Consider the following 15317-nt stretch of genomic DNA (forward strand, 5'->3'; position numbering starts at 1 on the left):
TGAATAATGTATACGATTCAATAGTAACTAATTTTATATGTTTAAATAATAAATAAATGCATTAATATTAACTATGTGTATCTTAAAACAAATATATAATTTAAATATTCATTTAATTTGTTTAAAAAATTCATTGTTTCTATCTTTTGGGAATAGTTTCAACTCTTGTGTACTAAATTTTGAGCATTTAAATTTTTTTAGTTTATTCTTACGGGCATAGTTAGAACATTCTTTGATACAGCTTACGACTTAAATCATACTAGGAGGCTCCGCCCCCTGCTCGCTAACGCTCGCTAACCCCCGAGAATTGCTACGCAATCCTATGTGGTTCACGCCGTGAACCATGGCTCGCTGCGCTCACTCGCCAATGAACACAATGTTCTAGCACAAAGACATAATATATTATCATCAAAGACATAGTATTTTATCATCAAAGACATAGTATTGTACTTATGTAGAAGAATTCTACCAATGTTCTTATTGGCTTTTAAAAAAGTATATTAGCTATTTAGATTGTACATGGTGAAAAAATCAAAACATTAGCTAAATAAGAAACATATTAGCAAAATAAATTATCAAATATTGCTTCACTAATATTCTGCATTTTAAAGCGTGAAAATTCAATGCATAAATAAACGCGAAATATACAAAAAATTCAATGCATTCAATACAAACACTTAAACGTTTTTTAGACGTTTAGGTAGCTCCCAGTAGAAAAATATCAATTCAACAGCGGCCTTTTAAAGCATTCTCACTTCAATTAATTAATTAATTCCTAATTGAGTTTAAATTAAATATTGTCATGTTTTTAGTGCATGAATCTGAATTGGGTATAATATGAAAAAAACACAACTACTTCGATTTAGTAGGAACAACATATGACGCAATGCTAAACGAATGGAATTTAGTTGTTGTTTATTTAGTTATTGTTATTAGTAGTTGTTGTTATTTGTTTTAGTTGTTGTTGTTTATTTAGTTGTATTTAGTTTCAATAACTTTTCTTTATAATGCAATAAAATCTGGCGAGCAGCTATTTAAACGATCGAACACTTCGTTTGTTTATTTGTGGCTTGAAGTTAGGCTCGCAGAAAATGCCGTTCATGGGTTAAATTTAGTAGGAACAACACAACCTGTGACGTAGGCTATATTATACCCAATTGAACAACCTGATAATGCTCACTCTGGTTATTGCTATCCTACGTGCTCTTGCGCGCCGAATCCAATCAATTAAAAATGAAAACTGTTGCCAGCGCGAGAAAAGAAATATCATCGGTTTTATTGATACATACATACGAACGTATTAGCGTTTTATATAATATAGATAAGGGCGATTCTCACGAAATATGATAATTCACTGTCTCTTGCTCCAAGATCTAATACTATAATACTAAAGGAACTTTTTTTAAAAAAAATTAATAAATTGTATTGCTGTTAGCATTTTAAAATGACTTCGCACTAGCATTGACTGCTTTGTATAGTTAAAAAATTTAATTGAACTTCAAAATGTTATTTTCCTGGTATGTCCCAAACAATGCTTCCAATAATAACTAGCTTCAGAGTTTCCCATAAATTTTTCAATATCTAATTTTTCTTTGTCTCAACTGGTGTAAGCATTTCTAGAATTTACGCATAGGGTATTATTTACAAAAACTTCAGTTAAAATAATTTTTTCTGTCAATAATTTGTTTGTCCCAAGAAAATCTGTCATTTTCCTCGCTACTTTTATTTAGTGGTTTATAACCAAAGTAGATAGAGCCAGCAATCAATATCTTATGCTTATAGATTGATTAGATACCCTCCTACATAAACCTGTCTTGTTGCATGAATGAAGAACCAACTTTCTGGTCCAAAATCTATTTCAAAAAGTTTTTCAAGGTGAGTAGATTTTTGTGTTGTTATTTTCCTGGCTTCTTGAAATCATTCATAAAATGAACTATATAGATTTATCTGAGTTATTTTAAGAAATTCCATTGTTTTTTGCAGAATGTAAACGTCTTAGGCCAAAATATTAAATTAAAGTAAAGTTATATGCTATAAAATGGCGAATTTGTCATTATCCTGGCTTAAGAATTCTAGGACATTGAAGTGTTACCAGAAATGTTTTTTAAATGCTAATACTGTAAGGAGGAAAAACAAATATTAACCTAATACCAAATTTATGTAATATTGTAATATGATTGTATGTAATCAAAGTTATTGATTTATTCAATGATTGACTATTATACATTTTATTCTGTGCATAACAGCAACAAAAAAAATTTGATTCTTTCTACAGTGGATCAAAAGAATTAATTTAAGCAATTTATGGTCCATCTAACATAAAGGCTTAAGTTGAGTTACTTACTATTAACTTAAAATGACTGTTTTATAAACTTGCAAGGTAATATGTCATCTTCCTGGCATTCAAGATTTGGTGAATTTCTATTTTATATTTTTTCTCGAGCAAATGTAATTAAACTACACTGCTGTCTTCAAGATATTAATAAATGTAACTAAAGAAGTATACAAAAAAAAATTTAGATTATTTTGAAGAAATTTTTTGGTCCGAATTGTCATGTTTAAAAAGAATCACCCATAAACCACATTATACAAGTTGAAAAGCAATTCAATGTTTTTTTCCCTCCATCAAATCAAGATGATGGGTTTTATTCTGTTGTATCGGTATTCGTTTCTATCAAATATTTAAGGAGACAAAATCAATTGATAATAAGAGGTTAAAGTTTGGGAAAGAGTCTGGGTTACAAGATAATAACTTTTTCTCGATAAAACGATTATTTTTATTTATGATACAATTTAACGATTATGTTTATTTTTTCCAGATTATTTTTATTTATGAAATAACCAGTTCTAGTTAAATCTCTCTCAACTACTTAATCAACAATTAGCTAGTCTTTAGAAGTTAAAAAAATATCGCTTTCTTTACAAGTTGAATGTTTTTCAACGAATAATTTCCGGTCGCAAATAAAATTCCCCTTAGTTTTCAAGTTGAATGTTTTTCAACGAATAATTTCGGGGCGAAAATACAATTCACCTTCCTTTTTTGATTTTTCGATCATTAAACAAACACATATAACTGAGTTACTGTGCTGCCACCTACAATGAAGGTGTATATTTACCTAGTTATGTGAAGTGAAAAAAGGCAAGCCTTTTCGTTTTTTACCCTATCTCGAAAACTTTTTAAGCGAATTGAAACATTTCCGCACACAATTATGAATTTCGCTTATCCGAAGATGTAAAAAACAACTTTCAGTAAATATTTATTATTCTTTATTATTTTGCTCAATAATAATCGAACACTTTTCGAATTGTAAGGTACGCAGCTTTTTACATCATTTTAAAGAATATAAGTTTACACGGCGGCAAAATACGAGATTTAAGCGAAATCGGTAGAATCAGTCCCATGAAATCGATGCAGTTTAAAAAAGTCATATTTATAAAATTGAATTTCTGAGGAATTATGAGACTTATTTGGCTCAAAAGTTTTATTTTGTCATGTAAAGTTACATTGTTTAAAAAATTGTATACCTTACAATTCAAAATTTCTTCGACTATTATTAAAGGTAATAATAAAAATAATAAATACTTACTAAAATTTATTTCTTGAAGCTAAAAAAATAAAATAAAAAATTTTTAAACTGAATTTTTTAAAAGATCATTGTCGTTGACAAATATATCGTATACACTATCTTTTATGAAATGCCAAAATATTCTGGCGATTGTCTTTCATGCGATTTTGGATCAATAGCTGTAGTTATGGAATCAAGAAGACCGAGTTTTGTCTAAATCTTCCTTAAACATTTTTTAATAGGGGTTAATTCTCAATTTTAATCTCTCAACTCAATTTGAGGATATTGTATTGATTGTTGTTGATTATTGCATTGTTCTATTGCGTGTATCATAATTAATAAACGAATGAGACAAGGTGCCAGTGGTGCGAGTTGATCCGCTTTGACTCGTTGAAATAGTTGCCGATCGTAAAGAGTTCATAAAGTTTAACTTGTTTAAAAACCTGAGAGAGGTGATAATTTCTCCTCTTTTTCCTTCTTTTTATTTGAACAAATTATTTTACGGTAAATAAAATGTTTCAACACGCCTTTTTTGTTTTAATGAAAAATATTATATAATACTTGTAAAACTCATTAAAAAATGAATTGGAATATTAAAAACTCTGATTGTTGCAATTTAGATCAAACAATTCGAACAGTGCTTTAGGAATGGCTCCTAAGTTTCTGAAATCTTGATTAGAATATAATTATTTATTACTTTTTTGTAATGTGAACTATTATAATTTTGTTTTTGTAAAAATATTAAAGCAAAATTTTTATAATGATGTCATATGGAGGCCATGTACTAGATATCGTTCGAAAATCTGTTATCGAGCGAATCTCTATAGTTTGAAAGTTAAAGAGATACGGCCTATGGTTCCATGTTGCAGAATATGACTTATATTTTCCAGTCGGTGAAGAGAATCCGTATCGAATCCGTATCCGTTCGAAGAGAATCCGTATATTTTTTCTCCCACAAAAGAAAAATTATTTTCGGGTTACTATGTGATAAAAGTTTAGTCGCATATAATGGTTGCCAAGAGTTGCGTCTCTGGACAATATATTCACATTAATGCCTATCGTTGAGTTGTGTTCATGCATCAGATTCTGAACAAAAGTTAGGTCCATAGAATAAAGCTTTTGCTTTTAAATTGTCCATAAAATAATAAATAATCATGCTAAAGAAATATTTTTTGAGTTTTAAATTTCACTTCAGCTCTAATTGAGATGTTTATTTTCTTTGCGATCGAAACTGATAATAATAATAATAATTAATAATGATAAGGAAATCAGATAAAAAAAATTTTTTTCAGCTACGTTTTAAACATTAAAAGGATAACTAGTAATAGTGATTCATTAGATTAGACTAAAATTTAATAATGGCTTGTAACAAATTTAGTTAATTGAAAGTAAATAATGCATTGTTTAACAAAACTCCATTTACGATGGGGTTCAAGGACAAAACCGTGAATAACGAAATCATAATACACCTTAGAATTAAGATTCGGATTAAAGTATCAGTGAATAAATGGACCGGGAAATGGACCTCTGAAAAACTTTATTCTAGGAAAAAGTGGGAAAAATAATCCTTAATCTTAAGAACATCGGTGAATTGAATACAGAGCAATATTGTTTGATTTAAAAAAATGAAAAAGTGCAAGGAATAATACCCGGCAATAGACCACACCTGAAAGTGTATCTTTCGTAAGCTGATTTAGGCTTAAAAACTCGATTTTTTTCGAAACAATCGCCGTTTTTTAGTAAGCTAAGCTTAGTGGAAAAGTCCTTTTATCAGCCTAACTCCTTTTGGGTTAATTGCAGTGAAACCATATGCTTTTAAATTAATTTTTTAAAAAATGATTCATTGTTCAGTCAGCTAAGTTAATGTCAGGTGGTTTTAAATAAGCCCAGAGTAGTGAAGTTTTATTTTAAATATAATTACTAAAGGTTTATCGCAAAACATAAGACGTAGGAAATTTAGTCTGATTGAAAAATTCTACTTAAATTTTTTTTTCATAGCCTAAAGACATCTAAGCATAATGTGATAAACTTAAAAAAGTCAAGCTGATTAGATAAGCATTCTTAAACAGTCTAGTGCATCTCAAAAAGATGGCAACATTTGCAATGAGCTGATTCTTTCTGTTAGTCAAGCTAAAAATATTTTTTTCTGTTGCTTTTTTGTCCTGTGTTGGTTTTACGGTATGAAAATAATCAAAAAAACGTTTCTAGTAGTTCATCTCACCAAAATAAAGATTAACTTCATTTGGTATCCGTTATACCAAAAGCAGCATCAAGCTTTGGCATGATGCTGCTGTTTGTGGCCAACCCAAAATAGGAAATTTTCCACAATTAAGTAATTTTCTCGTCTACTTATCCCTTTCGAGACGCCATGAAAAACGTATTTTCGCAACGATTTTTTATGTTTCGCTTAAAAAATGATTAAAAGAATTAAATTTTAAAATTAAAGAAATTTTAAAAGATTGGAAATATGTAATATCTATAATGACACCACACTGACTTTACTTTTCCTCTTTCCCAATTGTCAAGAATAAAAGTGGATGTGGTTATTATTATCCTTAATCTTTTCCTGTAATGCATACCACGTGCAGAATCTGTATAAAAATAATTACTCAAATATTTTCCTTTTTTTGTATTTTTGAAACATAATTTTATTTGATGTCATTAAACCTAATTGTTTGCAGTGACTCAACGCACTACGGGTGCGGTTAGACTTTTCGGGCTATTAGAATCATTTCCACGTTGGCGCATGCGCTGATTTGTGCTGTCTGAACAAGCGAAAAAAGAGACTTCGATTTGTGATTAAATGGCAGTCAAAATAATGCGAAAGGCAAAAGTAAAATTAAACTAAAACAAAAGTAAAATAAAAGTAAAATTAAGTAAAATTAAAAACAAAAGTATAAATGTAAAAACAACTTTGTTGCTTTATTAAAAAAAGAGAAATTGAAAGTTCATATGTTATGATCATACATTATGCTGATGTTTTTTGTTTTAAGGTAAAAAAGTGCCTCTGTCCGGTAAGCACTGCAGTGTTGTTTCGTTAAGTGCTGCTGCTTGATATACTCTTCACAGCTGCTTTGTTTGAATAAATTAATTGCGACTGCCAGGCATACTTTTATCCAGTATATCTTATTCTGATGTTTTTTAGGGTTAAGGACCACTGCCGGTGTACCCGTCTACTATGCAGCCCGGTAGATCGTGTAAAAAAAAGTCATTTTTTTAAGTACAGGGTTATTCATAATTCCCTCCGCCTGTAAACGCCATTTTTCTTTACTACAACTGACTTCAGTGGTGCGTGTTACTGCCATCTACCGGCAACTGCTTAAATTAAAACTTGAATACTTTCGGAATAATTTCATATGTTCTTTTTCGCCATATTCGTCTTCGTTTTTTTACTATAACGCTTCGAAACCCCGGAGGGAATTATGAATAACCCTGTATAGATGATAGCAGCACCTAACATCAGTTAAGTTTTCGAAATGATAGACTAAATATTTATATTGCGAGTGCGGGACCACGCGAATAGTTTATTGAGGTTAAGAGCACCGGCCTAAATGTTTCCTTTATTTTGTTTAATCAAGACTCAATCTTTTATCTATATTTAGAACGGAAATAGAGTAATTCTGATTTGTTTTCTTAATAGTAAAGTAGCATTAAAAATTTAATGCCCCGAAAAATAAAATATATTATTTCGTTTCCACATAACAGAAAAAAGAAAATTGGTAGCAACCTCTTAGCGATGATAGAAAAGGACTTTTTAATACGGATTTTGAGTTGAAGAGATTTCATCTTATATATGTCATAAAACCAAACCAATTTCGGCTTAATTCTTCGAACAGTTTCTACTTTTTACTATTGAAAAAGACGTCTGAAGTTTTTCTTCTGGAGTCTCTGGACTTTTCTACAAATACAAAAATTATCAGAATTCTCGAGGGAAATTTCGAACGTCAGTTAGAGTAATAAATAGAATTGACCCTCTTTAGAAGTTGACTGCCTACTCATAAATTCTTCTTATCGTCTGAATTATTCTATAACACAATAAAAATAAAGGGAAATTGAGATAAACATTAATCGTTTAGTCTCGAAGATAAATTGACATTTGTGATCAAGAGAAAGAGCGCTCTCGAGTGAAAATTGAGCAAGTTAAATAATAAACATTTAGCAATTGTTCCTTAACCCAAATCCAAACGTTCGATAAAAAAAAAACGTTAAATATTTTCATATGAGTTTTTAAAGTAATTAGGATAATAATGCCCCGTCAACTATGAGAAAAGGTTTTTGATCATTATCTTTTTATATTACATAGGTCTGTGACTAATGGCAGTTGCAATCACGTTGCAGATTTTTGTGAAAAGTTTTTGTGAAAAAATACATGCTGAAAAAAAAAGAATAAAATTTTACAAATTATTTTGATTAAAACTACCAAGAGGGAAGCCATTTTAAAATTTGCCTCAATTTGAAGAAATAAAAATGCGTAAATAGAGAACGTAACTCATAAATTCTTAACGTCTATTACATTTATAAAGAATAAACACTTTTTCATTATAATTTTGGATTTACATTAATGCAGGAAGGCTCGATATGGGGCGTACAAGAATTTCTAAGGGAAGTTTGAGTTTTTTTAAATAAAAAAATGACTGTAGTTTTCTGTAATTATATAAGAATTTACTCATTTTTGTGAATCTGTTTGCATTAAACTGCTGTTGCTCAGATAGAGTGACCTTAATGAGGTGACTCAGTTTTGAATAGGGGAGAGTGGGGTCAATTGTAAAATTTTTTACGTAACTATTTTTAACTTACAAAAAATCCAATATATTATTAGTATTAATTGACAGACGAGTAAAGTAGACTATCCTCTACAAGAAAAAAAAATAGATACTTTATTTTAATGTTATTATATTAGTTATTAACAATTTTTGACAGTCGTGCACTTGTTACAATTGTCCCCATTTACGGGGTCAATTGTAACACTTCATAAATTCAACTAAAACATAGTTAACTATACATATTATCATAGTTGTGATATTATTTTTTTATTGATAAAAATAGTAGTGATATTTTAGGAGTAAAAATGATAATGAGCAGAGACCTAAAGGGTTAAACTTTTAACTTTAAGGGGTTAAAAATTTTAATTTATGCTGTGAAAGGTGACAAATAAAATAATGCACATGCAACATAATATAAATGATATAGGAAACTATTGGTGGTTCTTAAAGAGTTAAGTAATGGTTTGTAAACATAAGAAATGGGACCTAAGGGAATGAATTTTATTTTCAGCTGTTACAATCGTCCCCAAGACGCCATTTCAACTTCATTTGTTAAAAACAATGCTAGTTAATTATCAAAACTAATCTTTTTTTAAATGTTAATTAAGGTGTCCACTTGCATATTCGGTTAATAATTTTTATTTGTTGAAGCAAAATTACTTCGTTACAATATAATATTCTAATACCAAATAAAGTACTTACGTAGCGTGAAAATATCTTTTGTGATGTAACTCTTTCAAAAGTACATGAAAATGGTGGCCAGCAGGGGTGAACATGTAGATTTATTAAATACACCTTGTGCGCCACCTAGGAACCAAATCTAGAATCCGACACTCAAAATTTTTGCTCTGTTACAATCGTACCCTGTTACAATTGGCGCCACTCTCCCCTATAATTCGTTGGTTTTATGTGGTCTGATAATATGATTCTAGTTAAGAATTATGAAGTAATATTAAATGTTGTTTAGGATTATCTATATTTTCATATAATAACCACTAACGTTTCCATTTTGCTAGTTAACTTGGCTATAAGTGGTGACTGCATTAGGGAAAGTGTTAACGCACATCAGAGTTTAAAAGAAGGTACAGAGCCTGAATAGTTGACAACATCTTCGTTCATAAATTCAAGAGATTTATTTTACATTATTCATTAATCTGTGTTAAATATACGAGTAGCTTTCATATTTTACACTTTATAATCGCTATTGATGCATAAAAATCTTTCATTCAATAAATAGCATAATTTTCCTTATTTTATTAAATGTAATGCTTTAAAATAATTATAATTTTTTTTAATGGCGGGCACATGGGATGTATTGCCCCATTGGCCAGGAGTGCCAGAACTGCTACTCTCTTCTCGTTACCCAGTGGGCACTGTCACACAACCACAAACCCGTTTATAGGGTGGGTCACATTCACACAAAAGAGAAAGGACATAGAACACAGAGAGAATGAAACATCCATGCCCCGAGCGGGACTCGAACCCGCAACCATCGGCTCCGCAGTCAGGCACGCTAACCACTCTGCCACCTGGTCGGCAGCTTTAAAACTATGAAAAATAACATTCGAATTATTAGTTTTGTAAAAAGAAAATATTGGGAATCATTTTTAAAAATACTAATATTTTCTAAAAATATACACGTAAAATTAGAGACGAATTATTAGATATCCCCAAATAAAATATGAATGTAGACTTTGAATGTTGATATGAATGTTTGTTTAAGCATCAAAACAGATTCAATTATTCTAAGATAATGTTACCTCAGTAATTTTGATATCTCGGATGAGGTTCGACAGGCATTACAATATATGTTTACTTTATCAGATAACAAATTATTCCATAACCTGTACTTACATTTTCAAAATGAAAAGTAAACATTCGTCAATTTGGATTACTTGATTCAAGTGTTCAATGCTCATTTGTTTGTCTACGCTTATAAGCCCCTTCTGATTTGATTCAACTGTATTTAATTAAAATTCTGTACTGCATATCTATAATTTTTATGTAATTAAATTTGGCAATAAACATAGTTCGCTATAAATTTCTATATCTGAAAAAAATCTATTGATTTTTTATCCGTCAGAAGGGACTTACTTTCTTATCAAGAACTTCGATCTGCTCTATCTTTAGGCTATACTTCATCTATTTTCTTCTTCATCTTAGGTACTAACATCTTTGTCTTATCTTACTCAAATACAAGATTTACTCGAATTGCGTGATTACGTTGTTAAATGTTTTCGATTGGATTTGTACTCGTATATGGGTGGTATTCCGGAAGTATTAAGAAAGACTTGGAATTGCTTATCTTAAGATTAACTCTTGAAGCTTGTTTTTATATTAGAAGAATCGTAAGAGCCACCATCACCGATATCTAAAGACTTAGAAACTCAACTTTGCGTTAAATCTTGTTTTGTGGCGAAAAAATCACTAGACTTAGAAAAATGAAATTATGTAACTATTCAGAAAAATGTATAGAGACGTTTGATTAAGAAAATTAATACGCAATAATTAAAATTTTTCTAAATATTTTCTTAATGATTGGATACAAAATTATAGTTAAGATGAGACATATGAATTGCATTTAATACAAATGTGAATTAAAAGCATATTTAAATAATTTATAGAAAAAAAATTTTTTTTTGATACATTTATTTTATTACCAAAATTTTATATACTTAACAATTATTAACAAAAATTTATCCGTTTTTGATGAAAAATATCGAAATCTTAGGGAGAAATAGAAAAAAAGATTGAAAAGCAAATTATGACCGTTCGGTCAAACACGGATACAAGCTAAAGGATTAAGTCTCTGCTCTCTAAAAATATCCAAGATCTAACAATTACTATGTCATCTTATATAGTTTGCAACCAAGAAGCAAAGGATATATCTCATCTATTAAATATTTCTTTTAATTCAAAAATATAATATTATTTCGTTATGAATTTAAAGTTTTAATCTCAAATAAGCTTTGACGCATTAGCATAACATTTTTACTGAGTATTATAATATCCCTTATAAAAAATTATGCATCAATATTTATTAAAATACTCTTCGAAATATCAAAACAGTATTTTTTACTTATTATTTTATTTATTTTGAAATTGGTAACAGATTAAAATGCCAGTTAAGATATTGCATGAAATTTACATGAATATTAAAGAATATTTTATTAATTAGTTTTTTTTTGCTTGAAAATATGAGTTCTCTTATTAATGTCAAGGCTTTCATTTTCTAGATATCCAGAATTAGTTGACAATGGAATAACATATCTATTTAAGTAAAAAAGATAAATTTAAAAAATTTTAGAAAAAAAAACTTTTTCAAGAAAAAAGAAAAAAAAAGAGTTCCATTTTGTAGACAAACAGTTTTTTATCAGCTTTACTATCCCTCTTCTTATGAGCATTAAGAAATTTTTTTAAAACTTTATTTGTTTTTAATCCAGATAGACTATGTTTATTTTTTGTTTCTTAAATACTTTTAGTGAATATAGAAAGAAATTTTTTAGATTAACCTATATTATCATTTAAACTTATATTACTTCAAGTACTTATGATTTCTTCTAATTTTCACTGATTATATGGGGGAACAAACTTTTTGATGCATTTATGCAAAGTATTTGATATTCCCTGATTCGAATGTGATGATTTCAAATCTGAATTTTTACTCTATTTTTTTACCGAAATGTACAAGTTTGAAGCGTTATATACAACGGAGGACAGCGTACATGTTTAGACAAACTTTTAGGGAAATTTGGGCATATTATCAGAATTAAAACCGAATAGAAACCCGTGCCCCCGGGATAATCGCCATACCTGTCAAAGGGTGCTTCCCTGTTATAACTCGTTTAGAAGAGTATGAAGAAACAGTTTTTAATAAGTAAGCAACCCTAGTGGCGTATGACGACATTTTCTGGCGTAGGTTCCAATGCAGTTTTAATCCAGATAACATGCCTTAACTCCGATTGAAGTTAGTCTTAAGATGCTAATTTTTAGAAATATAATCTCCAGTGTGATTGACGCTTCTTAAAAGAGTGGAGCAGCGAACAAAAACCTGAAATCGAAACTCCGACAACAATTAAATTTAAATTTAATTCACAGTAAAAATTTTAGATTAAATTTATAATTCTGTCTTGTGACTAAAATTAATATAAATTGCTGCAAAAGTTTTTTTATAAATAGCTTAAAAGAAACTCTTACAATGAACTCCTGCAATGTACAACGTTCTTAAACTTGCACATTTCGATAAAAAATATTCTACAAAAGTTAATTTTTAAAAATATAATATCCAGTGTGATTGGCACTTCTCAAAAGAGTGAAACAGCGAACAAAAACCTAAAAACGAAACTCCGACAACAATTAAATTTAACTTTAATTGACAGTAAAATTTTTATATTAAATTTAAAATTATTTCTTGTGGCTAGAATTAATATAAATTGTTGCAATTGCTTTTTATAAATACCGTAAAAGAAATTTCAAGCCAAAAGGGCTATTTTTTAGGCGCTCACGAAATTAACTGAGCCAAAGTGTATAAAACCAAAAAATATTTTTTTGGAATAGCATCTAGATATTTTAAGAATATTATTAGAAGTAGAATGATTACTCGGTAATATCCAGAAGAAACAGTAGCAATAACTGCAGTGTGAAAGATTTTAGAAAAAAAATATTCAATTTTACGATTTCATGTACAAAATAGTAACCTACGAAATCATTCTATTATTTTACCAAAAAATAAAGTAATAAGTACTTAAACTTGGGTTAGGTTTTGGACATCAAAAAAACTAATTTTTGACACGACAGGGATAAAAACCATCAAAAACCTAGGTTTTCCTTTTGTTATGTTACAGAAAACAATTTTATTTATCACAATGTTGTTTACAATGCATTTTGTTTCAATACATACTACATATTTATGCAATTATTTTAATATACTATCAAATATCATTTCTGTGTTGAAGTTTGAGAGTAAAATTTATAAGATGAGATGGTTTTGATTTTTTATTTCTTTTTTGTTCAATCTTACATCAAGAATTTATAAAAGAATTACAGTGCTCGATAGTTCGTAGCCTTCATCTCTACCCCTTCATACAAATGAAAGTCATCGATAATAATCAGAGTTCTTAGAGTCTAATGAAGGAAACGTTGTGATATTTCAAATTAATGGATTATGTGTAATGACTTAAATCCTATAAATGCAAACAACTTTTATAAATATCATATTTATTTTACTTTAGATCAAAAAAAATTTAATATAATCATATTAGAGGAATACGTTATCACATTTTTATCAAGAACCTAAATTTTTTTTCCTCTTTTTCTAAAAAAAAGATGCACATGAATTTAAATTTTACTTGGTTGAACTTAAATAAAAATTCAATGTCACCAAAAGATCTGGGGTTTTGATATTTTCAACTAAAAAATTTTTAACACAACGGTGAATATCATGGTGAAAACTGGTGAAAAGCCGACCTTGCCAGCCCTTCATTTAACTTATTTATCCAACTTTAAATAATTTTTCAAGTACTCAGGCATGTTTTTAAATCTTTATGAAATACCTCTGGCAACAAAATCACGTGAAATATTAGAATTGTCCAAAAATAAAAAGGAACATATAATAACTTTTCTCATAAATTTATTGCTTAAAATACATTAAAATGCCAAAATTCGATAAAAAAAGATAGTGTTAATTTAGTTTAAATAGAACCATATATTGGATACATGACATTAATTAGTACATTATAATATAAATATCAATGCAATCCAGAGTTTTCTGCTGTTAGTTTCATGGGCTATGGACGTCCGAGCGCTAACTGCGTTCCAAACTTGTTTTAATTGAATCCGAGGTTCTAATTAAATCTTTCACATTCAGCTGTCGGTGGTTCGAAAAATTTCGCATTACAAATAAGATAATTTAAACGATCCGCAGTTTGCAAGAGGAGATTCTATATTTACGTTTATAATGCTAATTTACTTCACATTTAATGCGGATCCGTGCATTGTTTTTGGCATGGCTTCTTTCAGAAAGTCTTTGAAGACTTCTGAAAATTCTTACGCTCTCTGTGATTTTAATTACGTGAGAACCTTAATTATTTATGCTAATTTTTCAATTATGTTTGAAAATGGCCGAAATAAGATGATAAATATTCATCTCTTTACCGCAGTCCAACTAAAGATTAAAAAATCCTATGCGCTTAAGGTATTATTGATTACCTTAATTCGTGTTCCTCGCCTTCTCGACTGATTTTCATTTCGTTTGTCGTTTACACGTGGATAAATTTTTAAGAAGCCTGCTTATACACTGTAGTGGACTTTGAAACAAAATAAATTTAAGTATCAAAAGGCGAAAACTATTTTTGTTTCCTAGAAAAAAGTAAGAAATAAAAAATACGGAGTAACTTAATAAACATCGAGCTGATATGATCTCAGCTAATTTTTCAGATAGTATATTTATTTTATCTAAAGTTTGTCTTAAAATATGTTGAAAAAATTTCCTATAAAATTTGTAAAGAAGGCAGATAAAAAGTCGGCGATTTTCAAATAGTAATAATGGCATCTAACAAATGGATTGCTAACTATGGTATTATATGGATTCCTGTTTTCATTCTAGTTAAATCATAGTATTTTGTAAATAAGTTTATGAAGTAAGATACAGTTCAAAATACACCAAAATTACTTAACAATGCTGTAACATAAGAGTTTGTAACATCAGCGAATTATCCTTTTATAGGCGTTTCGATAAACTCTGAAACTTCTACAAAGTAAATAGTTATCTTTTTCTCAACATATAGATATTAACTTCATAGATATTTAACGTGTAGAAGCTACGTTTTCATATCTATATTTTTATTTTATTTTAGATAAAACTATGTCATGCGTAACTGAAATCAGTTGGTAGATGAGCTAGAGGGCTCTCAAAGCTTCGATTGCCGGACTCCATAACTTAAAACAACTGGACTAACACATAATTTAAAACAATCAGGGTACTCAACAG

This window comes from Parasteatoda tepidariorum, chromosome 7, assembly GCF_982258835.1.
Source record: "Parasteatoda tepidariorum strain Cologne lab strain chromosome 7, Ptep-v5.0, whole genome shotgun sequence".
In the NCBI taxonomy this organism is placed as follows: Eukaryota; Metazoa; Arthropoda; class Arachnida; order Araneae; family Theridiidae; genus Parasteatoda; species Parasteatoda tepidariorum.